At 45.2% G+C, this 17,083-nt stretch overlaps 1 protein-coding gene and 1 pseudogene across 2 annotated transcripts in view; one reads left to right on the forward strand and one right to left on the reverse strand.

Annotated features, from left to right (window-relative positions):
- LOC309564412 (uncharacterized protein) overlaps positions 1-17,083 on the forward strand; it is a 1,531,146-nt gene that overhangs the window by 333,651 nt on the left and 1,180,412 nt on the right.
- Positions 8,403-15,596, reverse strand: LOC309563440 (annotated as a pseudogene). Its single transcript, XR_014226223.1, has 4 exons — positions 15,499-15,596; positions 12,456-12,602; positions 12,195-12,336; positions 8,403-10,406 (listed from the first exon to the last, which is right to left on the reverse strand). The product of XR_014226223.1 is annotated as an uncharacterized misc_RNA (transcript).

Raw genomic sequence — 17,083 nt, forward strand, 5'->3', positions numbered from 1 at the left:
TGGAAAGCGAGCCAGGCTTGATCCCTAAACTTCAAAGGGATTCTTCCTAAGTTAATTAAACGCAACCCCTCCCTCATTACGGGGCCTGGGCAATCCCTTAAGGTCAGCGACACACTGAAAGCAGAGCCCAAAATCCTCTTCTCCAGAAGCTTTCTGGGGAGGGACTTGATATCCCCCACTGTCACCTGCCACTGCCTAAGTATTTTCAGACACGGTGCAACATAAGCCGGAAGCTTGCCATGTCGGACTCTCAGACTTTTCACTGGCCCGCCATCTTCCCAGCATCGCAGAAAAGGCCTAAACCAAGATTGAAAAATACCCACCCATCCCGGCGGGGTCTCTGCTAACATATTACCAAGATTATACTTTAAAAAAAGCAGAGAAAAGAAAACTATAGGGTTGACCATTCCTAGACCACCCTCCCGCCTGGACAGGTAAGTTACATTGCGTTTGATCAGGTTCAGTCTATTTCCCCATAACAGTTGGAAAAAGCAGCTGTACACCCTTGCATAGAGAGATTCCGGCAAGATACAGACAAAGCTGACATATAAAAAGATTGGGATCAGGTAAGTTTTAATCAAGTCAACCCTTTCCCTCAAGGAAAGTTTCCATTTCTTCCAGCTTGCCACCTTGGCATTGGCATTCAACAACCTGCTTTCCCAATTTCGATGACCATAGTCACCAGGACCAAATTTGATGCCCAACACTTTAATTTCCTGCTGGGGCTCTGGGAAGGCATCCGGAAGTTCGAAGCTTTCACCCTCCTCACCCATCCAGAAAACTTCACTCTTTTCATGATTGATTTTAGAGCCAGAAGCCTCAGTGTACTGCTCTATCACAGAGACCACCTCCTGCGCCTCCTCCATCCCAGAGATAATAACAGACACATCATCGGCATAGGCCACGACCTTCAAAGGCGGCACACCAGCAATGCCCAAAGGCACCCCACACAATGATCCACTCTCTAACCTTCTTATGAAGGGATCGATTGCGAATACATATAGCAGGGGGCTCAAAGGACACCCCTGGCGCACCCCAGAGCCAACCTCAAAAGGCCGTCCAACCCAACCATTAACAAGTGGGAAGCTCTCAGCCCCTTTATATAATGTTTTCAGCCAATCAATAAACCTCCCCTGCAGGCCGTATCTACCAAGTAGCAAATACAGGTACTCATGATTGACTCGATCAAAAGCCTTCGCCTGATCCAATGCCAGCAAGTACTTTCTCCATCCAGCAGCCCTGCATCGCTCCAAAGCCTCCCGGACAGCTAAAATTGCTGAAAAGGTACTTCTGCCCTGGACCGAGCAGTGCTGATGATTGGACAACAAATCGCCTGCTACTGATGACAAGCGCCAAAAAAGAATCTTCGCCAAGATCTTTCTATCAACATTGAGAAGACTGATGGGGCGCCAGTTCTCAATTATTGAGGGGTCTTTACCTTTTGACAGAAGAATCACAGCGGATTGCCTCATGGAGGGAGGGAGAGAACCCTCATCTAAACAGCTGTTATAAACCTCCGTTAAAAAGGGAGCCAGAATGGACTTAAAACACTTGTAAAATTCAGCTGTCAACCCATCTGGCCCAGGCGACTTTTTGGTAGCCAGCTTCTCTATAGCACGAACTACCTCATCCGCTGAAATTGGTTCTGTCAAATCCATCAAAGGCAATATATCATTTCCCAATCCTGGAGTAGAATCCAGAAAGCTTTCCATCCTGTCCCGACTAAGGTCCTTTCTTCCCAGAAGGTCTGCGTAATATGACCTGAAGATCTCCAGGATCCCTGATCTGGACTTCACCAGGGAACCCGTACTATCCCTCAGACCTATGACCGTCTTAACTGCTATGCCTTGCTTACAGTTCTGGTAAGGATCAGGCGAGTGATATTTCCCATAATCTCTCTCCAGAACCAAGGAGGCATGCCGGTCGTATTGACACTTCCTAAGAAGAAGTTTTACCTCCGAGATCTCCCCTGGATCTCCTCCATACGAGACAAGACGATCAAGCTTCCTCCGCAAATGCTGGTAGGCAATATACATACCAAGCTGCTTCTTCTTACTTATGGCCTTGAAAAGTCCAATCGCCCTTTGTTTCACAAGCTCCCACCACTCTGACTTACTGCTGCAAAAGTCCAGAATAGAAACCTGTGCCTGAAAAAAATCCTCAAAGGATTGTCTTACCTCTACATCTTCCAGGAGAGCCGAATTCAGTTTCCAGGTACCCCTTCCCCTGGGTGGAGAGTCCGAGGCATTCAGAGTCACAGACAGCATACAGTGGTCAGAGAACTCCACCGCCCTCAACTCAGGAGCCGAGAAAGCAGAGTTCTCCTTTAAAAAAAACCTATCTATCCTACTCTGACTATTCCCTCTCTGAAATGTGAATCCCGTGCTGCCAGGGCAGTGCTTAATGTGCACATCTACCAGGCCTGCTTGTCTAACCATATCTCTAAGAAAAACGCTATCATAACCCAGCCTGTCTATGGAGACCCTCCTGTCTTCAGGCCTAATTATGGTGTTAAAGTCACCTCCAAAGACAACCTGCTGGGATGTAAAAAGGAAGGGCTTGATCTTTGTGAAGAGGCATTTCCTGTCCCATTTTGACTGCGGTCCATAGATATTGATCAGGCGCAGGTCCTGCCCCCTAACAGAGACGTCTAAGACCATGCATCTCCCCATTTCTACCTCAATTATCCGCCGGCACGTTACCATATCGGTTTTAAAAAGAACCGCAACTCCGCTGCAAGGCTCAGCCGCAAGAGACCAAAAGGAGGGACCGCATCTCCACTCCCTTTTTGCTAGATGGACATCGGCCAAAGTATTGAGCCAGGTCTCTTGCAAAAATAAAATCTCAGCATCAAACTCACTGAGCAAAAATAAGGCAATATCACAAGCTCTTGCAGATTTCACGCTGGCGACATTAATGGTCGCCACCTTTATCAGAGCGGGCACTGCCATCAGGATGATTGGGGTAGTCGTTTCTTAACCTCCACCACACTCTCATCACCCGAAACAGCTCTCTTTACACTATGTGACTCCCCCTCATCCATAGATGATAAAGTAGATAAATCGGATACTAACTCCTCCCCTGATAAAACCGAAAATGTGTTGCCAAGAGGAACCCCTCCTGGCTCTAACTGTAAGGAAGAAGTGACCGCTTTACTGGTCTTCCTCTTCTTCTTTTTCTTCCTCTTTGTCCTCTCCCACCCCTCATCATCCGAATCCTCCACAACAGAGGGTGAGACATGGGACATGGACACCCCTCCCTCAACCCCATCGACCCCACCACCATCCAGCACCCCTGCACCCTCTTGGCCGCGTTTGCGGTGTCGAGAGACAGGGACTAGAGGTGGAGTAGGCCGAGGGGGAAGATCCACTATACCCGCCCCCCCAGCAGCTTCCGCTAGTCTGGAGGATCTACGCACAGTAGATGTAGGAACAACAGGAGGGACAGACTCAGGGACCACATCACTAGGGGAAACAGAATCTGACACAACAGACACAGACTCAGGGACCACATCACTAGGGGAAACAGAATCTGACACAACAGACACAGGAGGGGCAACAACAATTTCCTCTCTAACTTCAGCTGCTTCATCTTCTTTATCAAGCCTCTGCAGCTCAGTCTCCAATCCTGGCAAGTTATGCAGTGCCTCTGGGCACTGGCTATATGGATGACCCAGCTGCTGGCACAAATTGCACCGAATCTGGGTGCATTCTCTGGCCAAATGGCCTAAATCCTGGCACAGTGAGCACTTCTTGTGGGTGCAGGACGATGCAAAGTGGCCTTTATCACCACATTTATTGCACACCTTAGGCTGACCTTGGTAGAAAATGGTCAGCCTATCCCTACCCAGAAAGGCTGAGCAGGGAAGGTGCTGAACTACATCGCCCAGCACCCCCAATTTTAGCGACACTGTCCAGGCCCCTGTCCATATCCCATGCTCATCAAGGACCTTCCGCAGTGGAGTGAGGACCTCGCCATATCGGCGTAGCCATACTAATAAATCAGCCTCTGGTATGGATTCGTTACGCACCAAAATGGTCACTGATTTTATCAGAGGCTGCCTTGAAATCACTTTTGGCACCAAACCACTCCACTGCTGAAGGCCCTTGCACCTCCTAAATCTCTCCCAGAAGAGATCCAAACTCTCAGGTTTTACAAACGACAAATCAAATTCATAACTCCCCACCGGGCAAATTAAAGCAAAAATATCACAAGCTTTAAACCCCATTTCCAAAATCAACTCAGCCACCCTCCCCCTTACTGGCGGAGTTTCATCCCCCACCCACCTCAACTGTACCACATTCCTCCTCCTATACCCACCAAACCTCCCTGAATTTTGACTAATAACAGAATTCCCACCACCCACCCTGGTGTGACTCCCCAAAGCTGAAGCATAGCTTCCAACATTCCTCCCAGCAGAAAATCCATCAGTTTTTTTTAAATTATCTGACACACACTTAGCAGATAACGATTGCACAGATTCGGGATTGATCTGTGCAATCGAATCTTTCCTCTGCTGAGCAGGAGGAGAAATGTCATTTTTATTTTTCCCAGCATTACTAACCCCTTCACCACCACCCACCACATTCATTGCTTTAACATTGTCATTTTTTATACTTGCTGGGATATTTATTATTGCTGTTGTCTTCACAGCAGAATCCATAGCTGCTGCTGCACTGGTAAGAACTCCAGCTGTCATCTTCTCTTCCACTAGGACAGGGTTTTCAGCTGTGGAAATAGCATTCTGTTTTAACCCAGCAGCAGGTAAAGCATTGCAGGATATTTCCATTGCTACTTCCATTCCACTTCCAGAACTATGTTGATCCCCTCCCCCATCAGCAATCAGCACTGGAAGACTGGGAGGCTCAGGTGAACATGAAGCAGGCTCTTTGGAGCTGGCAGCCATTTTGCTTGCCGTGGGACTACTGGTCTCAGCCAGACCAGCAAAATCCATGCCTGGGGTGTTTAATGCAGGTCCATCCACATTCGTCTGATGGTCCGGGGCTTGCATGTCTGCACTCGGTTTCTCCACAGCGGTAACTCCAATAGGTAGCTGTATGCAGAGCTCTTTCTCACCTGGGACACCATCCACTACAGCAGATGGGGCAGACATGTTGGATGGCAGCATGGTGTACTGGGATTTCTCCACCATTACTGGCTTTGCTGGCCTGTATCTCCTCTGCCCATCCTCAGGGATTTCTGATGGATCATCAGAAAATACAAACCTGTCTGCTTTTAGGGGTGACTCCATCTGCTGGATGAATGTCAGGGATCCATGTCCACTCTCAACCCCCTGGCTGGTTGCCGCTGGTGATTCCCAGTTCTGGCATGGGGGGAGAGGTGCAGAGGCAGATGGAGCCTGGTCATCCATTAACTGAGCCTGCTGATCCACAGAACTTGCTGATGCTTGGCTGGTAAATCGCCTCTCATTGTCAAATTTTTCTTTAAATGCTCCACTTCTGTCTTTCAGCCTTTCCAATAATAAAGTTTGTTCCTTTACCCTTTCTTCCAATTCCTGTAACTCAGGCTTCATGGCTGTGCGATTTTTACTCCAGGCCTGGAAATACTTGGTTTTGAAGGATTTGTGTTCAGCCTTCAAAACTTTAAGTTTTTCTTCCGCTCTCCCAATCGCCCTAAAACGATTGATAATCTTCTGGCTGAAGACATCCGCATTCTCACCAGGGCCTGGACCCACAGACAGGTCCTCCACCTCCTCCTCACTAGGCCCCGTGTCATCAGGGGGATCCCTCCCAGGGCCTCCCCCAGGATCAGGCATTGTTCCTGGGCCAAGCTAGCAAGCAAGGCCCAGGCTTGAAAAGGGCTGGTTCTCACAGAGAGCTCTTTGGGTGTGTCCTCCTCCTTCTTCCCACTGACCACCAATGTAAGGAACATTCTTTCACTGATCACCAATGTACGGGACCGTCTTCCCACTGACCCCCAATGTACGGGACCTTCTTCCCACTGACCACCAATGTAAGGGACATTCTTCCACTGATCAGCAATGTAATGAACATTCTTCCACTGATCAATAATGTAAGGGACATTCTGCCCACTGACCACCAATGTAAGGGACATTCTGCCCACTGACCACCAATGTAAGGGACATTCCTTCCACTGACCACCAATGTATGGGACCTTCTTCCCACTGACCACCAATGTAAGGGATATTCTGCCCACTGACCACCAATGTAAGGGACATTCTGCCCACTGACCACCAATGTAAGGGACATTCCTTCCACTGACCACCAATGTACGGGACCTTCTTCCCACTGACCACCAATGTAAGGGATATTCTGCCCACTGACCACCAATGTAAGGGACATTCTGCCCACTGACCACCAATGTAAGAGACATTCCTTCCACTGACCACCAATGTACGGGACATTCTTCCCACTGACCACCAATGTAAGGGACATTCTGCCCACTGACCACCAATGTACGGGACCTTCTTCCCACTGACCACCAATGTAAGGGACATTCTGCCCACTGACCACCAATGTAAGGGACATTCCTTCCACTGACCACCAATGTACGGGACCTTCTTCCCACTGACCACCAATGTAAGGGATATTCTGCCCACTGATCACCAATGTAAGGGACATTCTGCCCACTGACCACCAATGTAAGGGACATTCCTTCCACTGACCACCAATGTACGGGACATTCTTCCCACTGACCACCAATGTAAGGGACATTCTGCCCACTGACCACCAATGTACGGGACCTTCTTCCCACTGACCACCAATGTAAGGGACATTCTGCCCACTGACCGCCAAAGTAAGGGACATTCTTACTACTAAAAAAGGGACAATTTCCCACTTGCCACCAATGTAAGGAGGCACTGCTTCACCCACCAACAATGTAAAAAGGGCTAATCTCCACTTACTACCAATGTATGGGGGCCCTTCTCTACTTACCACTAATATAAGGGGATACACCGAAGCCACGATAGACGTACTCTCCAAGCAACTGAAGGGGATGAGTTCTGTATCACTAATGAAGATAATGACTGTGAAACTATGGAATTTATCGCTGTGACCATGAAGAGGAGAACCAAGATGACAGCAATGGGAATATTCTGTTTGGCATTTGCAGTGGTTTCATGTATTCATAAAATATATTATCTGACACACGTGTCGAACTGGACCTTCTAGACCAGGGGTCTTCAAACTATGGCTCCTTGGTTGTTCAGGAACTACGATTCCCATCATGCCTAGTCATGTCTGTGAATGTCAGAGTTTTACAATGCCGTGGGATGTGTAGTTCTGCAACAGCTGAAGGGCCGTAGTTTGAGGCTCCCTGTTCTAGACTCTCCATCTCACTAATTAAACACCAATGAATAACTCTTTATGAACTGAGCACATTCCAATCACCACACCAATGGATGACTCTCTAAGAACTGAGCACTTCCAATCACCACACCAATGGATGACTCTCTATGAACTAAACACACTCCAATCACCACACCAATGGATGACTCTCTAAGAACTGAGCACTTCCAATCACCACACCAATGGATGACTCTCTATGAACTGAGCACACTCCGATCATCGCACCAATGGATGACTCTCTATGAACTGAGCACATTCCAATCACTGCACCAATGAATAACTCTCTATGAACTAAACACACTCCAATCACCACACCAATGGATGACTCTCTAAGAACTGAGCACTTCCAATCACCACACCAATGGATGACTCTCTATGAACTGAGCACATTCCAATCACCACACCAATGGATGACTCTCTAAGAACTGAGCACTTCCAATCACCACACCAATGGATGACTCTCTATGAACTGAGCACATTCCAATCACCACACCAATGGATGACTCTCTATGAACTGAGCACACTCCAATCACCATACCAATGGATGACTCTCTATGAACTGAGCACCCTCCAATCATCTAATATTGTAGTCATTTGTAAAAAGGGACCCCAGAACAGAATATTGTAAAGTGTAGAGATTTATTTTTTATTTTAGAAAATCAAAATACGAGACTAACACACAGTAATATGACCTAAAAATAAATCTGGCATAGCTTAAGTAAGAATAATTATACTTTAGTTGGTCCAATGAGAAGCAAATTCCTTCAGTAAAACAAAAAATATGCGCAGAGTCCAATAAAAAGTTTGGCCCATTGGGTTCCCGTAGTTGTCCACATATTAGCACAGTTTAGTTGTATGGTGTGGTCTGTGTGAGTGCGGGACAGAGTCAGAACTGTATGTTTAGTGGACCATATTACTATATTTCCTGCAGGCCAATACATCACACCTGAAGAACACCATTATACTTCGGCAAGGCTCCCAAATACACCAATTTGGCCATAAAAAAGATTAGTAACGTTTGTGAATATTCTGGTGTACAAGAAGAGATCCTGAATACAAGGTAGGACACACATTTTCGGGTGGTAATTCTTGCCCCAATCCCTATTTGTCCGTCTGAGCGTAAAAAAAGTTGTTAGTCTACGTGAATTTTCTGGTGTCGATCAAGGGCACCTTTCTGGGTGAAGCTTTTCCCGCACCCTGAACATGAATAAGGCCGCTCACCCGTGTGAATTCTCTGTTGTCTAAGAAGTTTATCCTTCTGGATGAACCTTTTCCCGCATACTGAACATGGAAAAGGGCGCTCTCCTGTGTGAATTCTCTGGTGTATATGAAGTTTTTCTCTCTGAGGTAAAGCTTTCCCACACTCGGAGCATGAGTAAGGACGTTCACCCGTGTGAATTTTCTGGTGTATAAGGTTTCCTTTTTCTTTGAAACATTTCCCGCGCTCTGGACAGGAATAGGGATGCTCACCAGTGTGTATTCTCAGGTGTTAAGTAAGTCTTTCCTTCTGAATAAAACATTTCCTGCACTCTGAGTCTGAACATGCGTAAGGTCGCTCACCCGTATGAATTCTTTGGTGTTTAAGAAGGTGTTCTTTCTGAGTGAAACCTTTCCCACACTCTGAACATGAATAAGGACGTTCACCAGTGTGAATTCTCTGGTGATTATTAGGTTTTTCTTTCTGCACGAAAGATTTCCCTCACTCTGAACATGAATATGGATGTTTAGCCGTGTGAATTCTCTGGTGTTTACGAAGGTGTCCTTTTTCAAGGAAACATTTCCCGCACTCTGAACACGAGAAAGGACGCTCTCCTGTGTGACTCCTCTGGTGATTACGAAGGTTTCCTTTCTGACTGAAAGATTTCCCGCACTCGGGACATGAGAAAGGACGCTCACTCTTGTGAATTCTCTGGTGGATAACAAGTTGTCTTTTCTGAGTGAAAGTTTTCCCGCACTCTGAACACGAATAAGGACGCTCACCCGTGTGACTTCTCTGGTGACAAACAAGGTCTCCTTTCTGAATAAAAGTTTTCTCGCACTCTGAACATGAATAAGGACGTTCACCCGTGTGAATTCTCTGGTGTTTAAGAAGGTTTCCTTTTTCATGGAAAGATTTCCCGCACTCTGAACACGAGAAAGGACGCTCTCCTGTGTGACACCTCTGGTGATTACGAAGGTTTCCTTTCTGATGGAAAGATTTCCTGCACTCTGGACACGAGAAAGGGCGCTCACTCTTGTGAATTCTCTGGTGGATAACAAGTTGTCTTTTCCGAGTGAAAGATTTCCCGCACTCTGAACATGAATAAGGACGCTCACCTGTGTGTCTTCTCTGGTGAATAACAAGGTCTCCTTTTTGAATGAAAGTTTTACCGCACTCTGAACATGAATAAGGATGTTCACCCGTGTGGGTTCTCTGGTGTTTAACAAGGTCTCCCTTCTGGCTAAAACCTTTACCACACTCTGAACATGAGAAAGGACGCTCACCGGTGTGAATTCTCTGGTGTTTAACGAGTTCTACCTTCTGACTAAAACATTTCCCGCACTCTGAACATGAAAAGGGACGCTCACCGGTGTGAATTCTCTGGTGTTTAAGAAGGTTTCCTTTGTCACTAAAGCATTTACTGCAGTCAGAGCAGGAGAAAGGACGCTCACCTATGTGAACTCTCTGGTGACTGAGAAAGCTGCTTTTCTGATGGAAACATTTCCCACACTCTGGACATGAGTAAGTCATAGAACTTTTCTGTTGTATAGGAGGCTCTCCAGTTTCTTTCAAAGATTTCCCAGACACTGTAGATGACAAGGAATGCTCTCCTGTGCGAGATCCTTCATGGTTTAAAGAGGATTCCTTGAGATTAGATGGATCTGTTAATGCATCCATACTGTGAGATTCAACAAAAATAGTATGCGGATTATCAGAAGATTCCTCAGGATTAGAGGGATCCATTGGTCTCTCCAAGTGATGAGGTCTATGATGGATTATTTGTGTATTGGGATTTACTCCTGGAGAACGTTGTGTGGTGGAATTTTCTTCCGCTTTACATTCTGAAGATCCGTTATTCAAGACATTGTGTCCACCTGTTGGAAATCAATGTTTAAATGTTATTAGAAGTCTTCATGTCTTTAATTCAGAATTCATATAAAATATGTTGGTCTAACACTCTACAGTATCTCAGAGCTCCGGTATGGAATTGGGAGCAATCATACCTTAAAATAGGAATACAAACAAGATAAATGATAAGATACATGTTGGGAACATGACGTTATATTATGGAATGGAGATGGACCTTTCATATGGTGTACAGCATCTCCTCCTCATTTGTTGGGAACATGACATTATATTGAGGAATGGAGATGGACCTTTCATATGGTGTACAGCATCTCCTCCTCATTTGTTGGGAACATGACGTTATATTGAGGTTTTACTGGATTTACTGAAGACCAAGATGGAACTTTCACATGCTGTAAAGTATCTCCAACTCATTTGTTGGAAACATGACGTTATATTGAGGAATGGAGATGGACCTTTCATATGGTGTACAGTATCTCCTCCTCATTTGTTGGGAACATGACGTTATATTGAGGAATGGAGATGGACCTTTCATATGGTGTACAGTATCTCCTCCTCATTTGTTGGGAACATGACGTTATATTGGGGAATGGAGATGGACCTTTCATATGGTGTACAGTATCTCCTCCTCATTTGTTGAGAACATGACGTTATATTGAGGAATGGGGATGGACCTTTCATATGGTGTACAGTATCTCCTCCTCATTTGTTGGGAACATGACGTTATATTGAGGAATGGAGATGGACCTTTCATATGGTGTACAGTATCTCTTCCTCATTTGTTGGGAACATGAAGTTATATTGAGGAATGGAGATGGACCTTTCATATGGTGTACAGTATCTCCTCCTCATTTGTTGGGAATTGCTTTAATGTCATTGTTACATTATGAACAGGGCTGGACCTTACTCCACCTCATTTCTTGGAAACACACACTGGATTTACTGAAGACCAAGATGGAACTTTCACATGCTGTACAGTATATCCAACTCATTTGATGGGAACATGACGTTATATTGAGGAATGGACCTTTCATATGGTGTACAGTATCTCCTCATTTGATGGGATGTTGGGAACATGACGTTATATTGAGAAATGGAAATGGACGTTTCATACAGTGTACAATATCTCCTCCTCATTTTTAGTGTTTATTACCAGAGTTGTATAAAGTACTCGAAACCCATACTTGAGTAAAAGTACAAGTGCTCTAACAAAAAGTGACTTGAGTAGAAGTGGAAGTGCTCAATCAAAAAGTGATTTGAGTAGAAGTACTAAAGTATTCAACATTTTTTGTACTTAAGTATTGCAAGTAGTTTTTTTTTTAAATTTTGCTACTCAAGTACTGAAAGTAAAAGTACCAGTAGTTTTGAAAAAAAAAAATGCTACTCAAGTACTGAAAGTAAAAGTACAAGTACTGTGTTATGTAGTTATTAAAGAAAGAAGTCAAAAGTTTGAACATCATATTGTTTTTTATTATTTCAAATGCAGCTTTTATTTATGCATACAGTAGCATTTATTTTCGTATGCGCTGATAATACACATGATTTGAGCTTCATGAAACCTGCCATCTACTGTTCTGGCAGTGGTCATTTTTATAATAGTAATGAGTAACTATGCAGCACAAAAAAAAAATATCGGAGTAGAAGTATTGAAATCATCGAAAAAATGTAGTGAAGTAAAAGTGGAAGTAGGAGAAAAAAATTCTACTCTAGGAAAGTACAGATACCGCCTTTCCGTACTTAAGTACAGTAGTGAAGTTGTTCTACTTAGTTACTATACATCTCTGTTTATTACTTACTTTTGTCCATATGTAGAGAAGATTCCGTCTGTTCACTTTTCATAATCATCTCCCCCTCCTCCATAGACTGCTGATCTCCACTCACCAATGTCTCTTCTTCTTCCTCTTTAATCTCAGCTTTGATGTTGTTCATTACTTCAAACTAAAACCCAAAGATAATGAAAGTATAATATTGATAAAATTGTTAACATTTGAAAAAAGCAACTCTCAATAAAAAGCAATTATACAGAAGAATGTTTTTTTGTGCTCAATCTCATCTACCTGATCCTGGTATGTACAGTATATATGTGACTCTTCCTGTGTGGAATCCTGGAAACACACAGGGCCGCCCTCCCCCATATTCTGCTCATCTCCACTCACCAATGTCTCTTCTTCTTTCTCAACTTTGATATCTTTCAATTCTTCACCCTAAACCCCGATTATGATAGAATACATGTAAAAAAATGAACAAGAGGTTACATAAAACTGTCATCTCATATCCTAAAATTTATTTTAGGTCTACATGCTCCGTCTCCTATAGCTGATCATGATTTGTCAATTTGTGAACTTCCTGCGTTTATAAAATGGAACAAGATTAGGAGGGGTACCAGACAGGGGTGTCCCCTATCCCCGCTCTTATTTATTTTAGCCCTGGAACCATTAGCCATTAAATTGCGCTCTAACCCAGACATCAAGGGCATACAATGTGGGGGGGTGGAGCATAAGTGCGCCCTGTTTGCGGACGACATCCTGATGTATCTCTCGGCCCCACCCAATTTGCTTAAGGACATGGAAGTATTTGCGTCCATCTCTGGTCTTCAAATTAACCCCTCTAAGTCTCTGGCCCTGAACCTAACACTGGACAACACTACCCTGTCTGCCCTCAGAGACAACTTTCCGTTCGCATGGCAGGAAAGGTCACTGCCATATCTTGGGATCCATCTCACGGCTTCGATAACTACACTTTATACATGTAACTACCCGCCTCTATACAAAAAACTACGGGAAGATCTTGCTGCTTGGTCTGTTAGCCCCCCGTCGTGGTTCGGTAGGTTGAATTCGGTAAAAATGAACATATTGCCTAGATTATTGTACCTGTTTCGCACACTACCCATAATGCTTAATATGACTGATCTTAAAGATTTTCAGGGGACGGTTATTAGGTTTATTTGGGGGGACAAGAGGCCCAGAGTCAACAGACAGACTCTTTTTACCCCTAAACTCAGGGGGGGATTGGGGGTCCCGGAGCTGGGAAAATATTACTACGCAGCCCAACTGGCCCATCTGGTACGCTTCCACTCCCGGGACCCTCTCCCGATCTGGATGCACATGGAGGCGACCCACCTGGGGGTTCCGGTCCACCACGCGTTGTGGTTAAGGGCCAGGGACAGGCCGGGAGTGCTCTGTCCTGCCCTCTCCCTTTCCCTGGGGATTTGGGATAGGCTGTCGGGCAGACACTCCTTTAAGTCCCTCCATGCTCCGCTAGCACCCCTGCTGGGCAACCCTTTGTTCCCGCCGGGCCTAACCCCTGTGACATTTGAATGGTGGACGAATAAGGGGCTTCTCAGGTTGGCAGATTTATGCGACCACCGGGGACTACTTACCAAGTCCCAATTGCAGGAGAAGTATTCCCTCCCTGAGGGGGAGTACTTTCGCTACGCCCAGATCTCCCATTTCGTGGCCTCCCTCAGGCGTAAGAGCGACATCTCTACCTCCACACCTATGGAGTACCTTTGCCGCACACTTGACAAACAAAAAAACTATATATCAACAATTTATAATATACTCCATGGAGACGATAGTAAATTAACGTATATGCTACGCTGGGAGGAGGATCTGGGAGAATCTCTGGACCGGGCGGAATGGAACACTTTAGCGCAGTTTAACTCTAGATCCATACTCAACACTTCCTTGATAGAAGCAAACTTCAAGGTATTTTTGCGTTGGTACATGGTTCCGGTCAGGCTGGCGGCGGCGGTGAGCACCGCATCCCCCAACTGTTTTCGGGGATGCGGACAGGCGGGCACGGTGCTCCACACGTGGTGGACTTGTCCAAAAGTCCGACGGTTTTGGATCCGGGTCTATAATTTTGTTTACTCCTTGACCCAAGTCAACTTGATAAAGGATCCCCAAAATGCCCTTTTGGGTAAACCGGTGGAGGGGGCTACTAAACCCGCCAAGCGCCTTATCGTCTTCGTGTTCACGGCCGCCAAAATAGCAATAGCCCGTTCATGGCGAACCCCAGTAGTGCCTTTCGAGCTTTTAAAAGCCAAATTGACCTGGATCATGACAAACGAACGGATGGTGGCGTTGTTGAATGACAGGATGCGTATGTTTGACAAAACATGGGACCCCTGGATAAGGTACCTGGCGAGCCCCTCATAGGGGCGGTTGGGAGCATGGGTAGCCTTGGACGAGATGTTGGGGAAATCTCCCCCTTAGGGAGTGAGCGGGACCTGGGTGTCGACCCTCTATTTTTCCACTGACTGCTGATGTTTCTTTCCTCTTTCCCATCTTCCCACTCCTGCCACCCTCCTCTGCTGTTGTCTCCTTTCTTCCCTGTCTTTCCCTTTTCCCCCTATTCCTTCTTTTCTTACTTTTTCTCTGGTACTATCTGACAGTGCACGGATGACAGGCTACGCCCCCCACTGGTAGAGGGCCTGGTATGGGGGTTGGGGGGCCGTCCTCTCCCAGGGGCGCAGTATGTTCCCGTAGGGGCGCCGGGGGGGGGGGGTCGGGCCCAGACCTCCAGCCCTTCAGCATGCTATGGAGGGGGCACTGTCTCTATGACTCTATGTTTTTTGCTCCATTAGCTGGATGCCCAACCTGAGCTTACCGTTCCTGTTACTGATTTATTGGTTTCTCATTTTTGATATTGTAATTTTCTGAATTGGCACCATTGTATTTTGTGTATTATGTGATATTTAATGCCCTCAAAGACAATGATTGAGCCATGTTGGCTCCTTGTGCGCGGTTATATCTTTTTCTTACAAAAAATCTAATAAAAAACATTGAAACATAAAATGGAACAAGAGATTACATCGAAAAATGTCATCTCATAGCTTAGAATACATTTTTGGATCAACATGGACAGTTCCAACTACCTGATGATGGAGAGGGATGGTGTGATCTTCCTGTGTGGAATCCCGGGAATACAGAGGACGGGGCCATCTCTCTGGTGGGTTCCCATTACTGGATCCATCTGTAGGAAACACACACACTGACTGAATACATTGTTTCTATGTGTTTATCAGATGATGGGGGATCTAGGTGGACCCTCCGTACTGCTCTCTCCTTTACAATAAAGTCTCCTCTTACCCGGTGATGTGAGGGGCGGCTGATTCTCCATCAGGACGTCCTTGTAGAAATCCTTGTGTCCTTCTAAATACTCCCACTCCTCCATGGAGAAATAGACAGTGACATCCTGACACCTTATATGTCCCAGTTGGGAAGACTTCCTATGCAGCTGACCTAGGGAAAATTAGCAATCAATAAGGTTCTTAATTTCCTCCCCTACAGCAAAATTTAAAAAAAAAATTGATGCAGTTGGGCTTTATGGAGAAGTATTACCTAGTAAATACTGGATTGGAGAGAATGTGTTTTGTTAAATAGTACTGACCATGTATGATGGAGGATATGTAGACAATGACATTGTTCAGTATGCACAGTGACCGGGAATGTCTATATTGTGAGCCCCGTCCTATTGGTGTCACTGGACACTGCATGTACTGTGCACATTGATGTCACCCTGACAGCCAACTCCACCAAAATAGGTCTGGGGGCATCTGTGCTGTGATTGGTGCTCAGGACCAGACGACAGAAGCCAATCGGGTTATGGGGAGGGGACAAAGGGAAGCAACAATCCTCCACTAAGATGAAAGATGAATAAATGGTTCTATATTTAGAAGGCATCTGTACTATAAACCAGAGGCTCTGGATGGACAGTTGGATAAATGGTTCTATATTTAGGATGTATCCGGTCTATAAACCAGAGGCTCTGGGTGGACAGTTGGATAAATGATTCTATATTTAGGATGTATCTGGTCTATAAACCTAACGTTCTGGATGGACAGTTGGATGTAAATATTATAATACTCTATATTTGTGTGTATCATCATCTGGAGATAAAAGACGTCACAGTGATTATGGAGGACGAGGACGGAACATGACGGGGGGGGGGGGGTTACTGGGTGTAAATAGAAAATAATATCTTATTACCTCCTCTTCTGCCACTTTCAGCAACGTCTCCTCTCTACTTCCTCCCAACTCTCCTCTGACCCCGAACTTCCTCCTGATATGTGACATTACTTCCTGTTTTACCTTATATCACTTCCTGTCTCTGCGTTCCACTCACAATAAATGAGATCATCTCCTGGTGGGGAATATAAATACTGCAGCCTCTGTTGTCACTTCATAAGGCTTCTTCTTTGTTGTATAAATGATTCCTCACAGAAAAGTATTCCATAAAAATTAAGGAATGCAATAATTTTAGTATATTTATTTATAAGGATTTCTTTTTTATGTTAATTTATGTTATGTCTTCTTTATATCTTTTTTATGTTAATGTAGCACTGCCCCCTTGAGGACTGCTGTATAACACACTCTCGGGTCCCCCTGGGTTACCGTTAGCAACATTGGCTTCCACAAATTAACACTTTACTTCTTTTGCTCAGTCAATGATCAGTCCAGGGGTATGTAGTTGTTTTTGGTGTTTTTATTTGAAATAGGGATGGGAGAAGGGAAGAGTGGGATACTCCAAATTGAACAATTCACAATGGATGAGGACTCTTATCTGGAGATGCAGCCAGGCTGAAGGTTCACCTTGCCACTAGATGAATTTAGGTCAAAACTCTGTTCAGAGGACTTAGTTGGATGGATTATCTTCAGGATACCTGCCTAGTATCCCCTTT

Source organism: Pelophylax lessonae (genome assembly GCF_965119305.1).
Source record: "Pelophylax lessonae genome assembly, chromosome: 9".
NCBI classification, from domain to species: domain Eukaryota; kingdom Metazoa; phylum Chordata; class Amphibia; order Anura; family Ranidae; genus Pelophylax; species Pelophylax lessonae.